Raw genomic sequence first — 22,902 nt, forward strand, 5'->3', positions numbered from 1 at the left:
AATATCATTATCATCAGAGCTCCAAGGAACTTAAAAATGTCTGCCATCCATTGTAGAACCCAAGAGAAAAGTGATCCAAACCAGCAGTCATCAGTAATGTCTTCTAATTTGTCGATCATCTGGCAATGGAGTTTTGTCAGCATACCTATGCCCTCTGTCAAGGTGCCATTCTCATCATCATGTGGAGGTTGAATGTGCAACATGATTCTCTGATTTTTGCACAGACACCTCCATCCATACCTGTGATCATATCCAGAACATATCTATTCTGAAGAGTCATTAGTCGTATGGCTATTAGTTCTCTCTGATAGCATTGAATCCCTTTATGGTAGTGTTGATTGTCCGTAGTAATTCCCATCTTGTAATTTGTAGCCATTGGTATTTACTCCAACCTGGACACTTGGCATGAAGATCAATGAAAACACTGACGCTGTCTCGCTAAATAGTCTGTGTTCATAAGGCATAACATCGAAAGCCTCTATAGAGTTTGCTGAGAAATAGTTCTCGCTCTTCATTCTTTTTATCAGCTCCACAGATCTTTTCTTTCTCAGGTGAGCATCTGCTTTTGGAAAACTGTCAAGGTTTAAGTCACTTTTCAAAATCAGCAATGCTGGAACATGAACATTCACCAGTAAACATCATCTTCCCCAATCCTTGGGTAGCCTCATATATGCTTTGGATCCACAAGCCCAATAGTGATACATTATTACTTCTGTTCCAAGTATCATTCCTGGTACATCAAAGATTCAACCACAGTTATGATTCTCTCCAACTTTTCTTGTGCCATTATTTCTAAAGCGCAGCTTTGCACTTTGCAATGGTCCTCCTCTGTCTTCGATTCAGGTCAGTAGTTTAGCAAGTCTTGGCCATCATGGTTTGCAACCATTCTGCACAATGTCAATGGTTGGTGTCATGCCTGCGCCATGGGCGCACACATTGGCAACCATCATGGACTATTTGTAATTCATTTATCTTCAGAATACTCTTGGAACAACCCCTATTCACACTTTGGTACTTAATTCCCATTTGCGTGACTTTGGTGCCTTCTTATATAACTCAACTAACTACATGTACCACAATGCACCTTGCTACAGCTATCAATTCCTGGCCATTCCCATTCGTCAGCATTGGAACCACAATCCCCAGAAGCCCTAGGGATCAGTGCTGCTTCCATCATCTCAGGACCAAAGAGGGAGGAGGCAGATTGTTTTCAGGTGTGCTGCTCCAGGTGCTGCCAATTAGCCTGCCTCAGTACAGGGCAGGGCGGTATTTAAGCAGCTGCCTGCAGGAGCTCAGTCTCTTGCATCAAGAGTCCTCCCAGCCCCTTTTCGCCTCGAATTTGTATGCTGTTCCTGCTGCTGCATTTTCCTGCTTTTGTTCCAGTGCTCTTTCTGGGCTTCCTGCCTTGCAGCCTGCTACACCCTGTTGTCTACAGCCCTAGCCTTTTGGGCTCCCTGCCTCACAGCCCTGCTCCGCTGGGCTGCCTGCCTTGCAGCCTGCTACACCCTGCTGCCTACAGCCCTAGACTTTTGGGCTCCCTGCCTCACAGCCCTGCTCCGCTGGGCTTTCTGCCTTGCAGCCTGCTACACCTTGCTGCCTACAGCCCTAGACTTTTGGGCTCCCTGCCTCACAGCCCTGCTCCTCTGGGCTTCCTGCCTTGCAGCCTGCTACACCGTGCTGCCTACAGCCCTAGCCTTTTGGGCTCCCTGCCTCACAGCCCTGCTCCTCTGGGCTTCCTGCCTTGCAGCCTGTTACACTCCACTGCCTACAGCCATAGCCTTCCGGGCTCCCTTCCTCGCTGCTCTGCTCCTCTGAGCTCGCTCCTTGCTGCTCTGCTCCGCTAGGCTCCTGGCCATGCAGGCTGCTACTCTCTTCTGCTTTCAGCCCTGACCCTCGGGTCTCTCTGCCTCTACGCCCTGTTCCTTTGGGTTCGCTCCTTGCTGCCCTACTCCTCTGGGCTCTCTGTCTGCCGCCTACTACAGCTCTCAGTCCTGCTCCTCTGGACTCTCTGCCTAGCAGCCTACTACAGTCCTCTGCAATCCACTACAGTTTTTCTGTACCTTGTACCATTTGGTACTGCAGCCCTGCTTCCTTGTTTGCAGCCCCCCTCTTTCCTGGCTGCTGCTCCCTTGCTCTCTTCCTTGTTGCAACCCCTTGTTCTTGATCCCTGTCCTTCTCTTCCTTGACTCCTCTGTCCTCCCCTTTAGTTTACCCATTTCTATTGTACTGTTTCTTCCTTCTTTCCCTTCTGATAGATTTCTCTTAGACTTCCTTGTCCCTGGTTATTTCTGTTCTTGTCTCTCTTGTGTCTTATGTTGATCCTTTGTACAGAGCTTGACTGTTGGTTTCTGGCAGGCAACCTCTGCCCCTTCCCTTGTCGCGTTTTCTGTTTAACAGACACCCACAGCTGTTGTTCTCAGCCATGAGCAGACAGAGTGGGCCTCTGTAATAGTAATCCGTGTAGAAGGCTGGAGTTTCCAAAGGTCCGTGGAACACTCTTTTTCCATATCTGCATACACCCCAAGAGGGAATCCAGTTTGTTTGTATCTTTTTATTTCCTGCCCCTTTCTGTTCACAACTACAGTTGCCTACTTTTCTTTCTTGATGAGTTTCCTGCTGTGTGTGTACTTATCTGTCACCTTACATCAACACAGCCACCCAAACCCTACCTGGGGGCCCTGTGCCACTCTTGACAGAGTGCCATCCTTGACAGTTGGTTTGTAGAAACTAATGTCCATCCAGGCTCTGCAGATAACCACTCCTTCTTCCCATCTATCTGTTGCTAGTACTGAACCCCCTGATCTGTATTTGGCCACTGTTCTTCCATCTACACATGTTTCTTCTGCAGATTTTCCTGGACTCTCCAGTCTTTTGTTTACGTCCCACCCGATTCCAGCTCCTTTCACTCCAGGTTTCTCGTACCTGATTGCATGATTCTTGGTGTGAGCTCTGTTTTTTGTCTTCGTGTCTTGCACATAATCATCTTTATCTGGATCAGTCCATTCAGTTGTGCATTTGAGATAGGCATCATGGCCCATAAACTGGCCTCTTGTTCGGCAAAGTGCTACGTGAGAATGACACTGTGCTGTCTGGACATCTATTTCAAAAGCTACAAAATTCCTCCTTTGAGGTTCTTCTTCCCAATTCCCTCATTTGTTGATACCATATGTGTTTTCCCAAATGTGCTGTACTATCCAGGTACTTATTTAGCTCAAAGTCATCTTCCACAGTATCTCTCTCAGGTCTTATTCTTCTTTTATGATCTGCTATGATTATCTCATACAACATGCCACCATAACTCCTTCTAACTGGACCAATCATAGGCACATTTGTCAGTGGACTGGGTGTGGTTACATGAACTTTCTGTATTGGTTCACCTTTCAACACCCATTTCTTTTGTCTCCCTTGTAAAGCCTGTCTCTGGTTTCCAAAAATAATCTCCAAGACACTTTCAGCATGTAATTGACATTTACCTCAGACTTAGGTAAGTCTTCATCATTCTTTGGAACGGGGATAACTACATAGGGTCTTGTTTGCCTAGTAGTTGCCACATTTACACCTTCCTTCTGCTTAGGAAGATTCTCAGGCGTATTGGCTCCATTCACATCTATGTAATAGTCTGTTTGCACAGTGAGTGAAAGCAGTATTATTATAAAGAGAATACAAGTTTAAATAACACATAGATACGAAAGTGTACAGCATCGATTCTTTTTTTTTTTTTACACAACGTGGGCGTCTCTCTGGATCTGGCATGATTATATTGATACTAATACTGCCCATTTTTATTGCCTAAGGAAGGAAAAATAAAACTTAATTTAATATGGCACCATTATGCCCTGCATTCAGAAACTGCTGATCTCACTTGAAAAACCTCTCTGATCCACTGATTGCTTATTGGACAATGAACACAAATACCCAGTGGACCCCACAAATTGCCCTTTCACCAGACGACATGATGATTTTCTTTCAGCATGAAACAAGGGTTCTTTTTTAGCCAGCAATTCCTCAAACTGTCCCTCGAAGGAAAGTCTCACTCAGATCTCAAAGTTCTCTCGGAATAAGCATTTACATGTACTATAATGTCTCCCAAAATTTCATTCAATGCTGCATTATTGCTCGGATCCCTTTAGAAAGGTACGAACATCTGTGTGTCTATTAACTAGCTGTGAACACTCTTCAATAAGGTAATACATTACAAGGCTGACCAATCTGTGTGCATTGTCAGCTGATAGGGGCATTTGTACTTCCCTCACTGTATTCAGGAAGCTCAAAATGTGCTCAATAATAACTGTGAGCAATATCCTTACGATCGGACCATTCGTAGGATCTTGCATGAAAAACGTGTATGCTAGTAGTTCTCCCCACAATTGTAGGATTTGTTTGCAACACAAAAAGAAAAACTTCATTTGGAGTCACCTTTAGTTAAGGAACTTATTCTCTCTCAGAGTGGCCCATTGAGGAACCTGGGCTTTGAAATTGAATCGAGATCACCCCTGGAGTCTGTGACTTCTGAGCCTTTACCTGCTTCACATAAGGGGAATGTTCCCCCTGGTCTCTTGTTCGGCAATGAGGGGCGGGTGCAAATAGGTAATTTGGCAAAGACACAGGGTACTGATATTGATTGGGCCGCAATTATCTCAACCTTGTGGAAAAAACTTGTCCCATAAGCAGGCTTCTTAATACACAAGAGTCTCTAGTAAGATCGACCTAATTTTTAAATCATGGAACACTAGAGGAAAGCAACACTTATTCTGTAATCCTGCTTGTTTGCAAGAGTTGAGACAAGCTAATGTTGTGTGTCTTCAGGAGACTTGGATGACCTCCACCCCATGCTTGGATGGTTACCGGATTTATGATCAGCTGGCCTCCCGGGAATGGGGGGGCAGGCCATCTGGGGGTCTCTTGACGGCTGTGGAAAATGGCTTGGGTTTTTGCGGTACTCTCCTGCTTGGTTTGCCACCCGGAGCATTGGGGGTTGATCTTACAACTGGTGATGGTGCCCTGAGGCTACTTATTGTAAACATCTATTGGCACAGTAGAATGTCAGCAGTGTATGTATTTGTAGATCTAGTTTGCCGAGTAATAACTGCATGGGCCCTTGAAAATGAGAAAGGTTGAATCCTGGTTGCTGGAGACCTGAATGCAGATTGTCAATTTGAACAACCCCCATGGGAACCTTCTAAAATGGAGTTGAATCTAGCGACTATATCCCGGAAAAAAACAACTAGGTATATCTTGGTATGTGGGATTGGGCAATATGGATCTCCCACCTCTGGTGGGTTCTGACAAACAAAAACCGAGGGAAACTGCCTGGCACACCTGGCGGTGCGGTGTGAGTTCCTCCTTGTTGGACTATATATTTCCTGATGACTTTCTAAGGAATAGATGCACTGCATTCTCGGTCGCCTATAACGACTGGAGCGACCATGCTATATTAACTGCCCACTTTAACTTTTTGTCTACCACCAGGAAACATATCTCTTACCTACAGGTTTTAGTTAGTAATCTGGGCAATGCTGTTAGATGGAGTCCGAAAAACATTAATGCCCTAAATCAAATTCTGAGGGCCCAGTTGAATAAATCCACTTTGGAATGGAAGCTAAATAACTTTCATGTCTCTGGGACCAGGCCAATTATGCGATTGGGGACATTGCCTCATATCCAAATAGAACTGTATCTAAATTTCAGCATACCCACTGTTACAATTGGGAACTGCCCCTGGTCAAAACCCTTATGGGAATGGATATCAGAAGAATTAGAAACTCAGAAACTAATGAGGCCCTTCAGACCAGCATGGTTAAAATGATTAAGCAAAAATTTAAAAACTTATGTAAATCCATCAAATATTGACTTTTACAGTGAGATGCAGAATCTATGCTGCAAATATTAATCAAGGCTAATTTGGGCACCTTTTGGACAATTGTGAATGGTCAAGACATCACTCATGCCGTTTCACAATTGAATCCGATCTCAGAAAAAGAATGGTTAGCATTATATGGCGATAGGTTTGGGCCTAAACTCGACCCTCTACCCTCTGTGGGGCTGAATTATATGATTAACCCGTGTATGTCTCCAGTGATATGTGGGAGCCTATTTTGGTGATCGATATAATTAGGGAACTGATTGTGAAGTGTAAAAGGTTGCACGCTCCAGGACCTAATGGCCTCACTAACAATACATTTGCCAGAAATGTCACTCTCCGACACATTGCCTGCACTCAACAATAGTTGTAACAGTGGTTCTCTGATGGCAAGTGAAAACCCAAGCGATACAACTAAGCAACACATGTTACCCGTGTCTACGTCTCCTCAAATTTCAATGCTAACTTTAAACAATTTGGAGCCGGTCTCTAAGCTGATCTGTGAACTTCGGGAGACTATTCTTAGTCCCGTAACTCCAGAACTCTTCTACTCGCCATTTGATATCATCGACGCTGAATTGATGACAGTTTCAAATACTGAACCTATTTTAAATGAAGTCGAAAAAACAATTGTGAAAAACTCTAATGAGTCTAGGTTACCCACAGAAATGAGCGAAAAGCAAATATTATCGCCAGTGCATAGCTTTACGGACAGTCCTTCAATAATGAAAATGGTGCACTCAGGAACGGATAATACTAGTGTTTTAACCAACAAACTAATACTATGTCCGATGGTATTGCGTGTGGAAACGGTGACTCAAGTGTCGCTGTAGAAAGTTTGCATGTAATCCAATTACATGGTGTCTCAAGTGCCCCTGCGAAAAGTTCTCACGTGACTCAAGTACATGCTACTGAAGAGGGCTTGGTACCAAATGGGACAAGGACTTTAAGATACCACGCGATGCATAGCAAATATACTCACTATAAATCCTTAATAAATCCGCTAAATCTTTCAGAATTGCTGCCGGATGCAAGCTGTGAGAGTCCTGAATGTGAGAATGCAAGGCACGGAAAGCACAGTCTCGGCTACTCACAGCCTACCTTGGCCTTCCTACCTACTGTGCCTTCATTTCCTGTTTCACAAATAGACACCATCCTGCCAAATCGAGGTGATTATAATCGATTACAGAAATCACCATCCAATGAAATTACACGGATCCCTTTGAGCCTGCTAAATGCACCGGATCCGGTAGTTCGATCTGCAATAGTGTGCACAGAAAAAAACAGTTCAAACAACTTGTCAATGCCCTTAATGAAATCATCGAATACTGCCTTGCCCATTCAAGTGCCAGAACACGCCAAGTCCAAGACAAGTTCACCAATGGCACCGTCAAGGAAAAGTCACAGTGCCATAAGGTCAGTGTTAACCAACAATAATGTACATGGAGTGGACGACCACATACCAATTGATGATACATCTAGACACTGGAACAGTGGAGCAGAAAATCATGGCCGTACACCTGCAAAGGCCAGTCTTTCATCGGCCGCAGCAATGCAGATCCACAACAACGTCTTGGCTACATCATCCCTTGCCCTAATGCCATTTGTGAAACTATACTAAGCCCTTAAATGAAAGAATTCAAGTCTTAAATGAAAGAATTCAAGACCAATGTGCCATGTTGCAAAACCTGAATCAAAAATTGGAGCAAATGGAAAAATGCAACGACTACCTAAAAGAAAAAATAACTGCAGAGGCAGCTCTTAATGTCGAGTGGCAACAAAGGCATAACAAAATCAACACTCAACAGTGCTGCCAAAGCGAGAAGACGGTTGAAAGCACGCTGGAAACTTTCAAGTGGATGCGTTAGCTCCTAGGGTCCAAGCTTGGACCTCGCATTGGCGATTGCCAAAGGCGAGATAAATTAAATGGCTCGAATATACCGCAAGTCATTGTTGATTTAGACAAGTCCATAACTCTGAGTGATAAGGCCGAATTTAGCAAAGCAGGCATGGAAACACCACTGCCGTCTTTGACAAATCCTACAACTACAGTGGTTGTTGATATGCCACAACTTCCACCGGTGCAAGAACTTCAAGCAGGAATTGAAAAAGCTCCCAGTGGTTTAAAAAGTTCATGCAGTGACAAGGGAAATAAAGGTGCAGTAGACAAAACTCACCACGAAGAAATTCAAGTGAAAAAGATCACGCCAATAAATCCGTTCTCATCTTTTGGCATTTTCACAGGCATGGCAAAAACAACTGCTATAACACCTGCAGTGGCAGCAAACATTACAGTTGATAAAGCCGCTCCTCGGAAAGCGGCAAAGAAAGGTCAACAGTCTATTCACTCAAAAACAAATAATTTATAAGGAATCTTTCCACCCCGACAAAGCTGAGCTTATTCACACGTGATGCAGATACAAATAATAAACCCCCAGTAACCACAACAAAAGAAAAAAAAGGGGTTCAAGTACTTACTGGTCAAAACAAACGAAAACTGGCTTTAAAAGAAATAGAATAATCTCTGATTCTGAGACAAGTGACTCTTCAACTGCTTCCTCGTCAATCGATCTATGTGATCTATCAACCTATTTGCACCATGAGGAGCTTGACGAGTCTCCTGCCCCCAACGGCAATCGATCTGCGTTAATCCAGGTCAACCTGGCGAAGCCTCATAAAGGAGCTCTTTCTAAACCGAGAATTCATGACAAGCAACCTACATCAAAAACTGATGCTGTAGTAAATGCAAACCTAGTGCAGGTCACTGACCCTATGATGAATCTAAAATTCAAGGCAAATCAACGAAATCAGCGTGTGCACTTTGAAACAAGGGTTCACAAAATTAAACACAACAAAGGCGCATCTTCCTGTCGCAAACTACATCTTCAAAATATTCACAGTGATGCAACAGAAGTAAACCTAAATAGAACAAATATTATGAAACTGTTCAAATGTATTCCACTTTTGCGTACAATCGAATCTGATGTCATTAAGATCGTCGAATACGCAACAGAAAAATCATCGGACCAGGTGCTTCTACACATCAATTCTGCAGGAGTCAGAAACACGCTATTAAGAGCCAGCGAGGACCTCTTGTTCTTTGGTTTTGAAATCTTGTCTGAACCAGATCAGGAAAATTTCCTACAACACAACAAGGAAATGGAAATAAATCGACATCATTCAAAACCTGTGGACTCTGCAGCTTTGCGGCAGTCCATGAGTACTAGTCAAAACCCAAGATCTGAAGGAAATTTGTCAAAAAAATCATTCATTGAAAAAAGCAAACTTGAGTAAGAGCAGGAGCTCTCAATAGCCATGACTGACAGATCACAAGACCTTGCATGAGTTCTTATCATGGAACACATGCGGGTTTAAACATTTATTTAATGACTTTGAATTCCCTTTGGAACATGTGTTTGTGATATGCCTACAGGAAACGTGGCTCTGCAAAACTCCAATGTGCGATGGCTTTACTACTCTCTTAAACCCTGCGGAAATAAATGCTAAAGGCCGTCCAAGCTCGGGGCTAATAACAATGGTGCGAATAATGCAAACTTGGTCAGCACCGGTTATGACAAATCCAAACCCATATGTGCAAGGTACCCTGATTCATACAATGGCTAAAAGCTCTCAATTAAGGAAGTATTTATTGATTATAAATGGATACTGGAATCCTGCAAAAATCATCACAAAAAACTTCCTAAATGCCATCTTTGAGCTAATAGATGTGGCCATGTTATCCTACAACAACCTGACTGCTGTGGAGACCTAAACTGCTCTTGGTTTCAGTTTGATGAATCGCTACAGATTTATAAGTGACTAACTGACGCCGCGGTTGTGGCTAGAGGGCAGATATGGCAAAAAGAAATGACGATGCAAGACTTGTCTATGCTGAATGGTCTTGTAAAAGGTGATGTCCCCCCAAAACCAACGTGGCACCCTCAAAAAACACATAGTATACTCGATTATATCTGGGTATCTATAAGCTTTGAATCAAAGATTTTGAATTTTCAAATTCGAAAAATGAATCACAGTGACCATAGCCTCTTGCACCTCAGCTGCATGATAGCCTCGACTTTCGAGGCTGTTGTCTATCAGAATGATCTAGAAACAAATTGCAAGGGAAATCGTCTCCGAATGAATGGAAAGCAGACCCATGGGCTTGGAATGAGGCTAAAGAGCATCTCAGCTATTCAAGGCATCAACTATATCCCACTGCAAACAGACTTCACCTCTGCCACAAAATTATCCAGGGACCAAGGCCAGTTGCATCCACATTGCTACAGCAAAGTGGTACATGAAGCAAAAAAGGCATTACGTAAAGATCTAAGAACAATAAAAAGATGTTTGCCAAGATCAGAAATACAAGACGTGGCGAAAGCAAGACAAGCTCTTTATAGAAACTGGGCAAATCACATGTCATTGTCATCAATCAGGACCGAGCTGAGTCAATGCTGAATCTACTTCTGACTAGAAACACACGCGAAATCTGGCAGATTTTGAATATGGACCTTTCGAAATGCACTCCAATGCTAACGAATACAATTTCAGGAGAGGCATGGGATACTCACTTCTCTCTGGTATTCCAAAGGTCAAACATTGCGACGGTTCCACTGCCCATCGTTGCTGATACCCAATGGGATGTTGAGATGTTGCACGCTGAGATTGTTGAAGCCATAAATGCACTAAAAGAACATTCTAGTGAGTGGGCACTATTTATTGGGAACCTGTTTTCCAAAATTGCAGCGCTAACAAAACTGCCTGCTTCGTGGACTACTGCAAAAGTTGTACCAATTCACAAGAGGGGCAATTGGGATGATCCGAACAACTATCGTCCAATTGCACTGCTGGATACGATTGGCAAATTATTTGGCTCAAATCTAAGACTAAAACTCGCAAATTGGGCTAAGATCTCACTGATTGCGGACACACGCCAAACTGGTTTTATGAAAGGTGTCAGTGTAGATGTAAACCTGTTAATTTTGACCATTTTGAAACTTGAACCGCTAAAGACAAACAGAAAAATTAATTTTGCCTTTGTAGATATGAAGCAGTCCTTCGATAGTGTGAATGGTGGGAGCCAATAATTGCCCTTCATGAAGAAACATCGATTAGAGTGCGACTAAACAACAGCGGGCTGTTATCCAATGCAATCTGGTCCCACAAAGGCATTAAAAAAGGCTGCCCGCTCGCGGCGGAGCTCTTCAAATTATTTTTGGCTTATCTGCCAAACCATCTTGAGCAGGTCCACTGTTTTCCGCCATTGATCAACCAAATACCAATTAAATGCATCATATATGCGGATGGCTTGGTGCTGATCGACAGAACACAAATACGCGAATGAACTGAGAATAAACACAGCAAAAACAAAAATCTTATCGGTGGGAAACTTGAAATCAAAGAGAGACAAAGCCTTTTTCAGATGGAAAGTTGCGGATACCCAAATAGCTTCTGTTGACGCTATAAGATACTTAGGCATTGAATTTAGCAACTCTATTTGCAAACACCATTGGGTCAAAGAATTAAAAGCAAAAATGTTGATTCTCGCTCGACAAGCTTCGAAAATCAATAGGCACTATGGAAAGTTTTCATTGGAACCTGTCTTAAGATTCTATCTACAAAAGGTTGTGCCAGTCATAACGGTTGGCGCCGAGGCAGGATGGAATATAGGCGATAAAATTTGGCAAATGCTAGAAGGGCTTTTTTGGCGTTATGTATTAAGGCTGCCACAATCATCATCAATGACAATACTGCGACATGAATTATCCTTAAACTCGATACATAGTAGAGTGGTTTGGAACTCTATCATGTTAATGCGCCAGATGGCTTTAAAGGCTCCAGTACCAGCTTACCAAATATTTGCCAACAAGTACGCTCCCAACAATATAAATTTACTTAACTTTTGGTTTTGCAAGCTACTGTCATTCTTAGAAGGCACAGATATAAGTAATCGAGAGATCATAGATCGCCAACAATGTGCAAAAAAGAAATTTGATAATTGGGCCTGGATTGTGAATAAAGAAAATCGTCAAACAATGGAATCAATAAAATCCATGAGATGTGACCCAAAAAAACTGAACGACCAAACACGCTATCTACTGCTTTGTCCATCTCGCCATCATCACGATCAAGTTCTCAGGTTTCGGATAAATATCCTAAAAACAAAAGAAATACTCTGGCAAAGTAACGACAAATCCATAAAAGACAATCTCTGCCGCTTCTGTGGAGTATGTGTTGAAACTTTGAGACATTTGCTCATTGAATGCACCCAGTTAGCAAATCAACGCTTTCTACATCTTGGAAAGTTTGCCCCACTAGATAACAACATGGACGAGTGGTGGGCAAGCAAGGTGTATCTGTGGGAATAACACAAAACTGGTCTGTGCACTCGTGAACTATTTGTACATGATTTTGGCAGTAGACGTCTAATGTCGCATATCACTAGCAATTTTGCACCCTTTTCTTTGGGTTGCTGCATGAATGAGGAATGAATTGACTTATGAATTGGGTGGTTCTTGGTGTAAAGAAATGAGGGAGTGAACATAGGAAAATTGCTCTGGTACGAATTTCTTATGTATGTACGATGAGCTTTTTCTTTTTGAAACAAAAGTTGTGCCTTGTGCATAAATTGTAGTTTATTTCAAATAAAAAAATAAAATAAAAAACAATACATTTAAGTCAGACCCTAATCTGTGGGCCAATCTCCTCTATTATGAATTTAAAGACATCTTGACCACTGGTATCTGCCCCCCCCCCTGGAGTACAGCTCACGTTATTCCAATCTTCGTGTGGCAGCAGATCTGAGCCTAAGAACTATCAACCAATTTCATTGATTGATGCTGATTTTAAAATCTGTTCAGCCTTCCTGCTGTCACATTTTGAAGTATGGGAAAACGTTGCCATCCATTAAGCATTTTCCAGACTGGATTCTGTAAAAGTAATTCGACAAACATCAATGGCCTAGTCGTAAAATGCATACAGGAGGCTGCATGGAAGAGGGGGAAAGGCTGCACATTTATGGCGTTGGTCGACCTCTCTGCGGCCTTCGACTACGTTCACCGTAAAAATGATGGCAGAAATTAGCTTCATATGGCCTACCAAGGGGCCTGCTAAAACTGGTTGAAGGTATATATAAGACCGCTGGCATTCAGGTCCGACTTAACCAGCAGGGTGATATGTCATCCATACTACAAACGCACTCTGGTGTGAGACAGGACTGTGTATTGGCGCCATGGATCTTTATTCAGTACTTGTCTGATGTGGCTCAATGCTTGATTAAGGAGGGGCTTCTTGCCCCAAGAGTAGGCCTATCCAAAGTCATCTGTCTGGCCTACGCGGACGATTTTTTACTGTTTGATTCCACCAGGGTGGGACTGCAACGTCTGCTTTCCACTTTTGCGACGTACGCCAAGGATAATGGCCTGGTAATCAACCTGAATAAATCCAAAATTCTCCCATTCACGAAGAGTGATCGCAAGAAATCGCGTCTGACTTGGTCTTTGGAGGGATCTAGGGTGGGCACCTCACCCAGTGTGACCTATTTCAGTTACCATGTGGATGCATACAAGGGGGTGGGTGCACAGTTGGCAATTTTAGCACATAAAGCTAAATTACTGGGAACCCAAATGCTGAAAATAGATTGCAAATTTAGGAAATTCTCGATAAAACCTGTGCTCATGTTTTTTGAAGGAAAAGTGATCCCTAAATTGGGTTATGGTTTGGAACTATGTATTGAAACAGTAATGCGTAAACTGAACCAGATACAAGGTGGAATTTGGAGAGGATCCATGGCATCCCCAACACTGTAGCTTTAACTGCAATTCGGTATGAGTTGGGATATACCGCCAAATGGGCCCGAGAATAATGGAAGATGCTCTCGTTATATGATAAAATGAAGGCCCCTACCCTAAATACCCTAAATGAGTGCATAGGAAAGAATATAAATGCATCCGTTTTTTTACTAACATTTGCCACTAGCTGTGAGAAGATCCTTCCCAAAACATAGACTCAAACCTGGAAACTTTAATGAGCAACCCTATGTTAACTAAAATGAGGTTGCTAGAGAAAGATTGGATTTGTACATTAGAAACGTTCCACTCTTACAAATCTATGTCTCATCTCTTGCATGAGCGCAAGAAAAGGGGATCCCTCTCCAAAATTCTCTCTCTTTTTCCAAGCTGATATCATTGTGGCCTGTTGTTACGGCTTTGATGGAATATCCTTTCAACTAAGGATACTCTACTTAAAAGACATCAAGTAAACATGGTGGAGTCCTTATGTAGATTTTGTCATTCTGAGCAAGAAATAGCAAAACACCTTATCCTCAGCTGTGTTCAATTGGCTGATGTGAGAAATTCTATTTTGGGCCCTCTGAAGGACTCTTATTTATGTTCCTCTATTGATTTGGTTTGGAAACGTTGCTTAAACGTACAAGACACACGGGAGGCCATAACAATATGTGTGTTTCTGAAGGCCTTTAAATTGGATGACTAAAATTGACTTTTTTCTCCTTTTAGATGATGTATGTGTATGAGTCTCCTATGCTTACAAGGTTTAAGGCTCAAGTTTTCCTTTTTTCTTATTCTCCTTTCTGTTTTGAGGACGATTGGTTGTTGATTGCTGCCTCTGTTTCTGGAATTCTTTTATTTCATTATTCTTTTTTAAATGAATGTATATATGCTATGTTGGATAAGATGGATATTTTTTTTCTTCTCCTGTAAATTATTCAATAGTTACTACTTTTTTATTGTAAAAATGTTTGTAAGGGTTTGATTAAACCATATACAAATAAAAAATAATAATAAAAAAAAACTTCAAATATGATCTGTGAAACATTGTCATTGGGTACCACCATGAGCAAATCCAAACAGAAACTCAGTGAGGAATGAATCAGGGTATTGTACTCTTTTCCAATTGTCAAAAACAAAATCAAGATCTGGCATATGTTTCTTCTTATCAAGGCTTAAGCATGCCTCAGTCCTATGTCACAAACTCCTGTGGCTCAAGAACAGATATCTTCCCTTAACTCTTCACCAAATTACTGAAAATAGTGTTCGAAACTAAGCCAGAGTCCAATGAACTCTTTGTCTTTACTCAACAGTTTCTGCGTCCTTCTTCCTCGTTATAGACCTGGACTGCATGTGCTGAAGTTCTTCCCTTCGAAGGGTGCAGAGGTGAAGGGGTCTTTCCTGCATAGATCTTTACATCTCCTAGAAAAGTCCAAGCATGTGTGCCCTGCACTCTGACTGCAGACGGTGTGCGTCTCCTACGATAAAAGGACTGTTGAAGCGGGGCTCATCCCATTTTCTTCTCGTATGGTTGCGGATTAGGAGCGCATCTCTGGGGGAACACTTTACGAATACATAATTATTGAAATCCACTTGTTGAAGCATCTCCTTCTGTGTTCCGTGCTTCCACACAGCCATTTCTTGTAGCTGATCTGAAATGACAGAGATACTTGAGGTCATACAGATAAGATAGTCACGTAGCTCCATTTCTAACAGTTCTGACGTTGGCTGGGCATCACTTTTAACTCTGGGTGGGGGAGTGAGGGGTGCCCTCATTCTCCTCCCCGTCACTTTTTCATGGGGGTAAGATGGTGGTCTGAACCTGGTTGGCTCCTCAATGCATACAATGCCAGTGATAGGGAATGCAACCACCCTTTCTTCAAGGTAAGCTTCAACTTGGCATTCTTTCTTTAAGCAAGCCATTGAGCCTCTCACAGATCCCATTTCCTTGTGGATGATAAACCAAAGAAAACCTGTGCTTTATACCAAGCAACAAACGTATGTGCTCAAAGACTGTGTTAACAAAATGAGGGCCATTATCTGTACTTAATACTTCACATATTCCCCATCTAGGAAACACTTCTCGCACTACGAATTTTGCTACACAGGTGGAATCTGCGTGCGTACACGGACCAGCCTCAATCCTTTGTGAAAAGGGAAAAAGCACTGCAATCATGTATCTATACCAATTACATACTTGCGGCATATCGACATAGTCGACATAGATATGCAAATTCTGAAAGGGGCCATTAGGTCTTGGGATAACTCTTCTAACTGTGTGCAGTGTGTGCCCAGTGGTGAATTTTTGACAAATGATGCAATTCACTACATAGAATGCAACGTGTTCTAACAAATTTGGTACAAAGCAGTGCAATAGTTGTGAGGTTTTCTCTAGTTGTGTGCGCAGGGTAGTGTAGCAGTTCCAGCGCCACCCTTAATAAGGCTACAGGCATTACTGGTTTACCAGTGCTATCTTGTCGCCACAATGCTTCAGAGGGGTTTAAAGAACACCCTCTCTGCGTCCATAGATCCTTCTCATCTTGAGGTGCTTCTCCCTGAAACTCTATTAATTGTGTCTTCGAAAAATTACTATATCATTCAGAAACACTCATCATCACCACCATTTTTTCATTTACATTAGGTGTATCAAATGACATGATATCTTCTAAACATGCAGCGTGTTTTGCTTCATCATCTGCTGCTTGATTTCCAGGTGAGATAAAATCTGCTGTTTTAATGTGAGCTTCACACTTAATGACTGTGATGGCTACTGGGAGTTATCGTACCTTAATAAGCCTGTCCAATAAGCCAGCATGCTGCACTGGAGTGTCATCCGCTCGTAGGTAACACCTCCTTTTCCAACATGATCCTGCGTGTACTGTCGACGTCACACGGGCGGAGTCGCTGGACACCGTTACTTCCTGGTCTGCATGATTCTGGAGCACGACTATCAGTGCCACTAACCCTGCAGCAAGTGCTGAATAGTGAGACGGTAGCCATGCACTTATCAATGTTTGAAACTCCCCATTTGCCATATATTTAATCACAGCGGCACCTGTATATCTGCCCATCATTTTGGTCAATTCTTGAAAAACCGTCAACAAAAACAAATTCTCCCCCTGCCAAAGCATTCTCTTTTATCCTAGGGATTTCATCATAGAACTTTTTATACATCGAACATTCATGTGCATGCTCATCCTCTGCCTGTGTTAAAGCTACAAACGTGGCGGATTCACTAATTTGTATCAAACTATTTTATTTGCTGGATTTGATATGACTACTTCGTAGGCAGAAGCCCTTTGAGAAGTCATCGTCCCTTTTGGTTTCTCCAATATGGCAAATAATGCATGCTCAACAAACAACGTCATAGAGCATCCCATCACTATGCTTGCAGCATTCTCAATGGCGAACGCGGCGGCTGCCAAAGATTGTTTGCATGGAAAATGACCCCTCATCAATGGGTCTAAAATCCCACTGTAATATGCAAGGGGCTTGTACCCGAATGTGGTTCTCTGGGTAAGGACTGCTGTCATAACTGTACCATCCATATGCGAAAATAAAAAGAATTCCTCAGCATAATTTGGAATCCCTAAAACTGGAGCTGTACAAATTGCCTTTTTTAATTCCTCAAGCCCTTCTTCCATCTCCTTAGTCCAGACAATTTTCTCTTGCATTGCTTGTGCTTGCTTTAGAGCTTGCAATAAAGGCCTTGTATATGAGCTATAGTCAAAGACCCATGCTCTGACATAGTTACATAATCTCAGAAATCTCTGCACGTGTTTTATTTTGTGTGGCTTTGTAGTTTTCAAAATAGCTTCAGCTCTTTCAGGAGTAATCTTTTTCCCTTCATGTGAAATCAACTGACATATGTACAACACTTGTTGTGGACAATTCTGTAACTTCTCCTTGTCAACTTTATATCCTTTATCAGCAAGCGTAATCATCAACTGAATAGAGTCACGTCTGCACTCTTCCTATGAAGTGCTGCAAACTAAAAAGTAATCTACGTATTGCAACACAACACTTTCCAGATCAGTGTTGCTTAAATCCATCTGGAGAACCATATTGGAAATCGATTGAGGCTCACACTACCCTTGAGGTGATCTTGTGCTTTTTAACTTAGTCTTATCATTAACGTCTGAACGTAAATGATATCAAATCCTGCGAGTCTTTGTCTAAGGGGATTGAGAAAAACACATTTTTCAAATCAATCAGAGTAAAATATTGTCCTTCAACAGGTATGTTACATAGGATTGTAGCAGGATTAGGAACCAGAGGGAACTCGGCCTCTACAATCTGGTTAATTGGGTGAAGGTCTTGAATTAGCCTCTATGTCACCCTCCTTAGATTTCTTGATAGGGTACACTAGCGTATTACACAGTGACTCTGACATCACTAAGATACCCTGATCCATCATGGCAGAAAATTGTTTAAAAAATACCTTTGTCTGCCACTTGAGACATAGGATAATGCAGTGCTCAAGGTAAAATTGCTCCTGCCTTTAATTTAATGTTTACTTCTCCAACCCCCTTCAATAAGCCTACGTCATAAGGTCCGGTAGTCCATAATGAGACTGGCACTTTTGCCATGTCTTCATCAAAATATTCGTGACACTTTTACGCAATCATCATTTTTTGAGGAACCTCTCGTTTGATGGCTCCTACCCAATAAGTAATGCTCATTTCGAACACTACTTCGTCATCAGATGGGTGATCTCCAAACAGATCTCCATCAGTGACGTCAGTTAATCTGCATCCCTCCCCAATGGCGATTACTGTGCACCATCGTCTTCCTTCATAATCATTTCCATCAAGCAAAGCCATTTCTCCTCACACTATGGCTGCTTCTAGTTCTAAGGGAAAGATTTGCCTTTCCTCTTCATCCGCAGGTATTTTTGGCCTGAATAGAAACTCATCAGGTATTCTCATAGTCCTGCGTACTAGGCATGGTAGCAATGTCAACAAAATGTGTACCCCATTATGAAAAACTTCAGGTTCCAACGGTACTGCTCGCATGGTCACTTGTCCTACAAATGCCATAATAAATTCACTCACGTTTAAATAATGCAGTCTTTAGATCTCAACCTAATATATTGACGGTTGTCTGCCTTGAGAGACTGGTAAGTCTTCAGTAAAAGGAACTCTGCTTGTAGCTCCTGTGAAACCTTGAGTATTCATGGCATTGCCAGACATTGAAAATGTTCCCTCTTTTATACACAAGCATAGTGCACCGTGTCTACTAAAAATGAAAATCATTTGCTCCTATACTGACGTCCACCCTCAGTTCTGCATGAGGATTCGGCATCACAGACAGTATTGAACACATCAAGTCTCCCAGTGAGCTGTCCTATTGTGGATACAGCCTCATTCCTGTACCTGTAAAAGGGCTCCCTCCCTCTACAGTAATGTCCCCTTTCTTAGGAGTCATTAACTGCCCCATGGTCATACTTTGCTGCATCTGCATAGGTGAATGCTGTTAGTCCCCTTGCGGCCGATTCATTGCTGTTTGCTGCGTTTGCAAATCTTACTACATTCTCAGTGCTTGTGCCTGTTGCACTGTTTCATTCTGCGCAAACCCATCTCCACTCTGCTGCAAATATGCAGGTGGGTTTAAGGTCCCCCCTCTTGAAAATTGACTATTCTGCACAAACCCTTTACTTCTATACATACAAGCTAAATGTCCTGTCATTCCAAATGGCCAACATACAGGAGGCGAAATATCCTATTCTGCCCATCCTGCATATCTTGATTGTCACTCTGCATATTTTGAAACCTTCCTTCATTGTTCTGAAAGTTCCCCTGATTATTCTGCCAATTCCCCTGATTATATTGAAAATTTGTACCTTGAAATCCTCCTCTTCCCCATGGAGCAAATCCATCATTGACCTGATCAAACTGCTGTTCATTATTCCCCTGCGGCATGTTTGTTACCTGCTGTGAATTTGATCCGTCACAACTAGTATCATCGCCCCTTCAATAGCATACTTAGATAACTTTTTTTGCACTAGCTTTGCCTCTTCGCCTTTCCTCATATCATCTTTTTTTTTGATTCTTTTCTTGCAAAAGTCTGCAATAATGTGCGATGGTCAGCTGAGTTTCTGGCCACGGCTTTGCCTCCATACCCACCAACTTCTTGAGCTGCTTCTGTACCGGGTCTGGCAGCCCTTGGCATAATATATGATAGAACACAGGTATAGATTTCCCCCAAGGTTTGCGTGTCTCCAAGGCCTGCTGCTCTTGGAAATTCTGAATATAAACAAGCGGATCTTCCCCTTCCTGCATCTTTTTCGAAATTATAGCTCACATATCGGACGTGTTTGGATACAATACTCTAAACTCTTTCCAGACTGCCGCTCTGCAGTTATTAAATGGTGCTCCGTTATGAGCAGTGTTAACCATAGTAACACCAGCATACCCTGCTCTGGACCAAATGTCATCATCTCTCTCTCTCCAAGGAAGGCAATCAGAAGACCCTTTATGTCCCCTATAGCCAATGTATTTTCTGCTGTCATCTTTTCTAATTCAGGTATCCATTTCCCAGCACCAGAAGTTAAACTCTGAAGTTTGAATCTTAAATTATCCTTGTCCATCTGAGGCCAAGGTATATAGTATGGTCTAGCTCCACCTTTCTCTAGTAAGGGAAACTGTGAAACCCCAAACTCACTCTCATCTCCCATTGTCTGTCTATTCATGGCAGGGACAGTACTTCCACACCACCTTCTTCCAGGCTGTGACCTTAATCTGCTCACATAAGGTTGTGATTCCCTCCTCTCATCATGGTTGCCCTTTAGGTTGGTCTGACTACGTCAATGATTCTGACGCCCGAGCTATAGCCACATCTAAATCTGACCATCTCACTTCCTTATCCATTGTAAAACAACCCTCAGGACTACATACATCAACCCTCCCTTCTATACGGAAAGGTGTCTCAACTTATAACGTCCCTTTAACAATGTTTTTTGTTGGTTTATTTGATTGGTTTTTAGTAGGGCAGTGGATCCAGAAAGTTCCTTAAGTATAGATTTTTCAGTGAAGGTGATAGGTGTGTAGTAGCGTAACTTAACCATAACGTCCCTTTAACAAAGTTTTTGTTGGTTTATTAGATAGGTTTTACATAGGACAGTGGATTCAGAAAGTTCCTTCAGTATACATTTTTCAGTGAAGGTGATGTAGTAGAGCAAATTAACCATAACGTCCCTTTAACAAAGTCTTTTCACTGAATTCCATAGGTTTTTACCAGGAAGCCATTAGTTTGTGTAGATGTACCATACAGCATACGAAATTGATGTCTCCATACCGATGAGCACAGTAACCACCAACTGTACGCTTGTGTGCATATAGCGGCTAGCATTCAAAATGCTGGAAACAGCATGAGTTCTCTTACATATTGCTTCCATTCACCAAAGTGAATAAACATGTTCAAATAGCACCATGTATGTACATTGCAAGGAGAATTAAGTAAGTTAAGTATGCAAACTCGGTACTTGTGAAACAAACAGACCAAAGGCATAGAGTATGCACCATAATGGAATGCACCAGTACATGAAGTGATGTGTGTGTCCAACAACATTACCACACTGCTGCTGTACATGGAAACGAAGAAGGAAAAAGCGAGTAATATATGCAATGTATTGAGAGCAGAACGTAACTACAACGTGGGAACTACACTGAAGTCTCTCCTATGATGGCAGAATTTCTGCAGTATACCACAATAGCAACCATGTTTTTTTGTTTTTTTTTACTGCACAGCCTTATGTAAAAAAAGAACAATTGCTAAACAATTAATACTACCCCTACCCTGTCCTAATACTGGCAATGTTTCTTACAAATTAAATGTGTACATGTAAACTGTTTGTCAGTGTGTGCGTAGTTGTAACTTTGGTGCTGTAATTGCATTATGACTCTGAAGTGCAAAGTGCTGCCTGAAATGCCTGCAGGTAAGCACGTATGTCCAATCACAATGGAAATGTCCGTAGGACTTCAATACTGGCCTCATGTCTGCATTTTCTCATTCACTTTTAATTAGTCGTGGCACCGGAGGTCTGACGGATGCACAGCTATACGTATGCGTATGTCATCTTCTGTCTACTGGTAATGCCGACCCTGTCGCCAACCCTACCGATTCATGCGACAGGCTACAGCATTGCAAACAGTCCTTCCGCCTACGGATTTCATGTTGCAAAGCAACTGATTTATGGCTGCGTCACGCATGGCTGCCTGAAGACCATTGGAGTAAGGAGCAGGATGCTCCAGTGTACAGTGGGTGTGTTAAATGGCCCATTGCTTTGATTGATGAGCTGCTTGCCCTTCCATGACCCGTGAAACTGACATGCCTTCTCTGCCTTCTCTGCACTTAGCACCGTGAGGTTACATAGCAAGTTGCTCACTGCGGTTCTTACAGGTGCATAAAAGATTGAACTGCACATGTGACAGTCTGTAGTGAGTCTGGAAAATACGAACGCTGTTGCTGCTTGCTAACTCGCAGACAGTTAAGTAAACAACAAAATCTTCGTATCTCAAAGATTATGAGTGCCGGTTGCAAAGGTACTGTGGACACATGCAGCTGCCTGAACAACTGTCTTGTTGCTCTGCCTAATTAAACTGTGTGTCTCCTGATGAAAAGCATTCCTATGTGGCAAAATGTACTCATCTCGAAGGACAGATTGAGCCAGAACGGAGAATCAGACTGTGTATGTACACTCAAAGGAGAACATTCAGCGTTCACCAGAAAACCCTTCAGAACCCATGCAAATTGGGGGGTTAAGGAGCCCATTAACCAAGGCTGAAAGAGACAAAAGGAGACAACAGCAATTATGCCTGTACTGCATGAAATCAGGTCACTTCCTCAGAGAATGTCCCGTAAAAACCCCTAGGAGAACAGTTGGAGCTACAGAGAAAGAAGGAGGAGAACAAGAGTCGGAAAACTTCCTGGCCCGGCAAGCGAAGAGGTCCGTTTGCTGAGTGAAGGAAAAGAGACACAGAACTCACACCTTGCCCTGCCTGTGATTTTGATCAGTCACCAACAACCATCTTGGATGCATGCTGTGGAGGCATACATAGACAGTGGAGCCATTGGTAACTACATAGACCAACGCCAGGCAACAAGGATGGGGCTTCCCCTCTGTCAGAAAATGACAACTGAGAAGGTCACCACTGTCGATGGCACAGAGATAGCTTCTGGTCCTGTAACTCAACGCACAGCAGAATTGACACTTCTGTGCCAAAACGGACATCGGGAGGCCATTGCCTTTGACCT

Source organism: Ambystoma mexicanum, chromosome 6q (assembly GCF_040938575.1).
Source record: "Ambystoma mexicanum isolate Mex_15411 chromosome 6q, UKY_AmexF1_1, whole genome shotgun sequence".
In the NCBI taxonomy this organism is placed as follows: Eukaryota; Metazoa; Chordata; class Amphibia; order Caudata; family Ambystomatidae; genus Ambystoma; species Ambystoma mexicanum.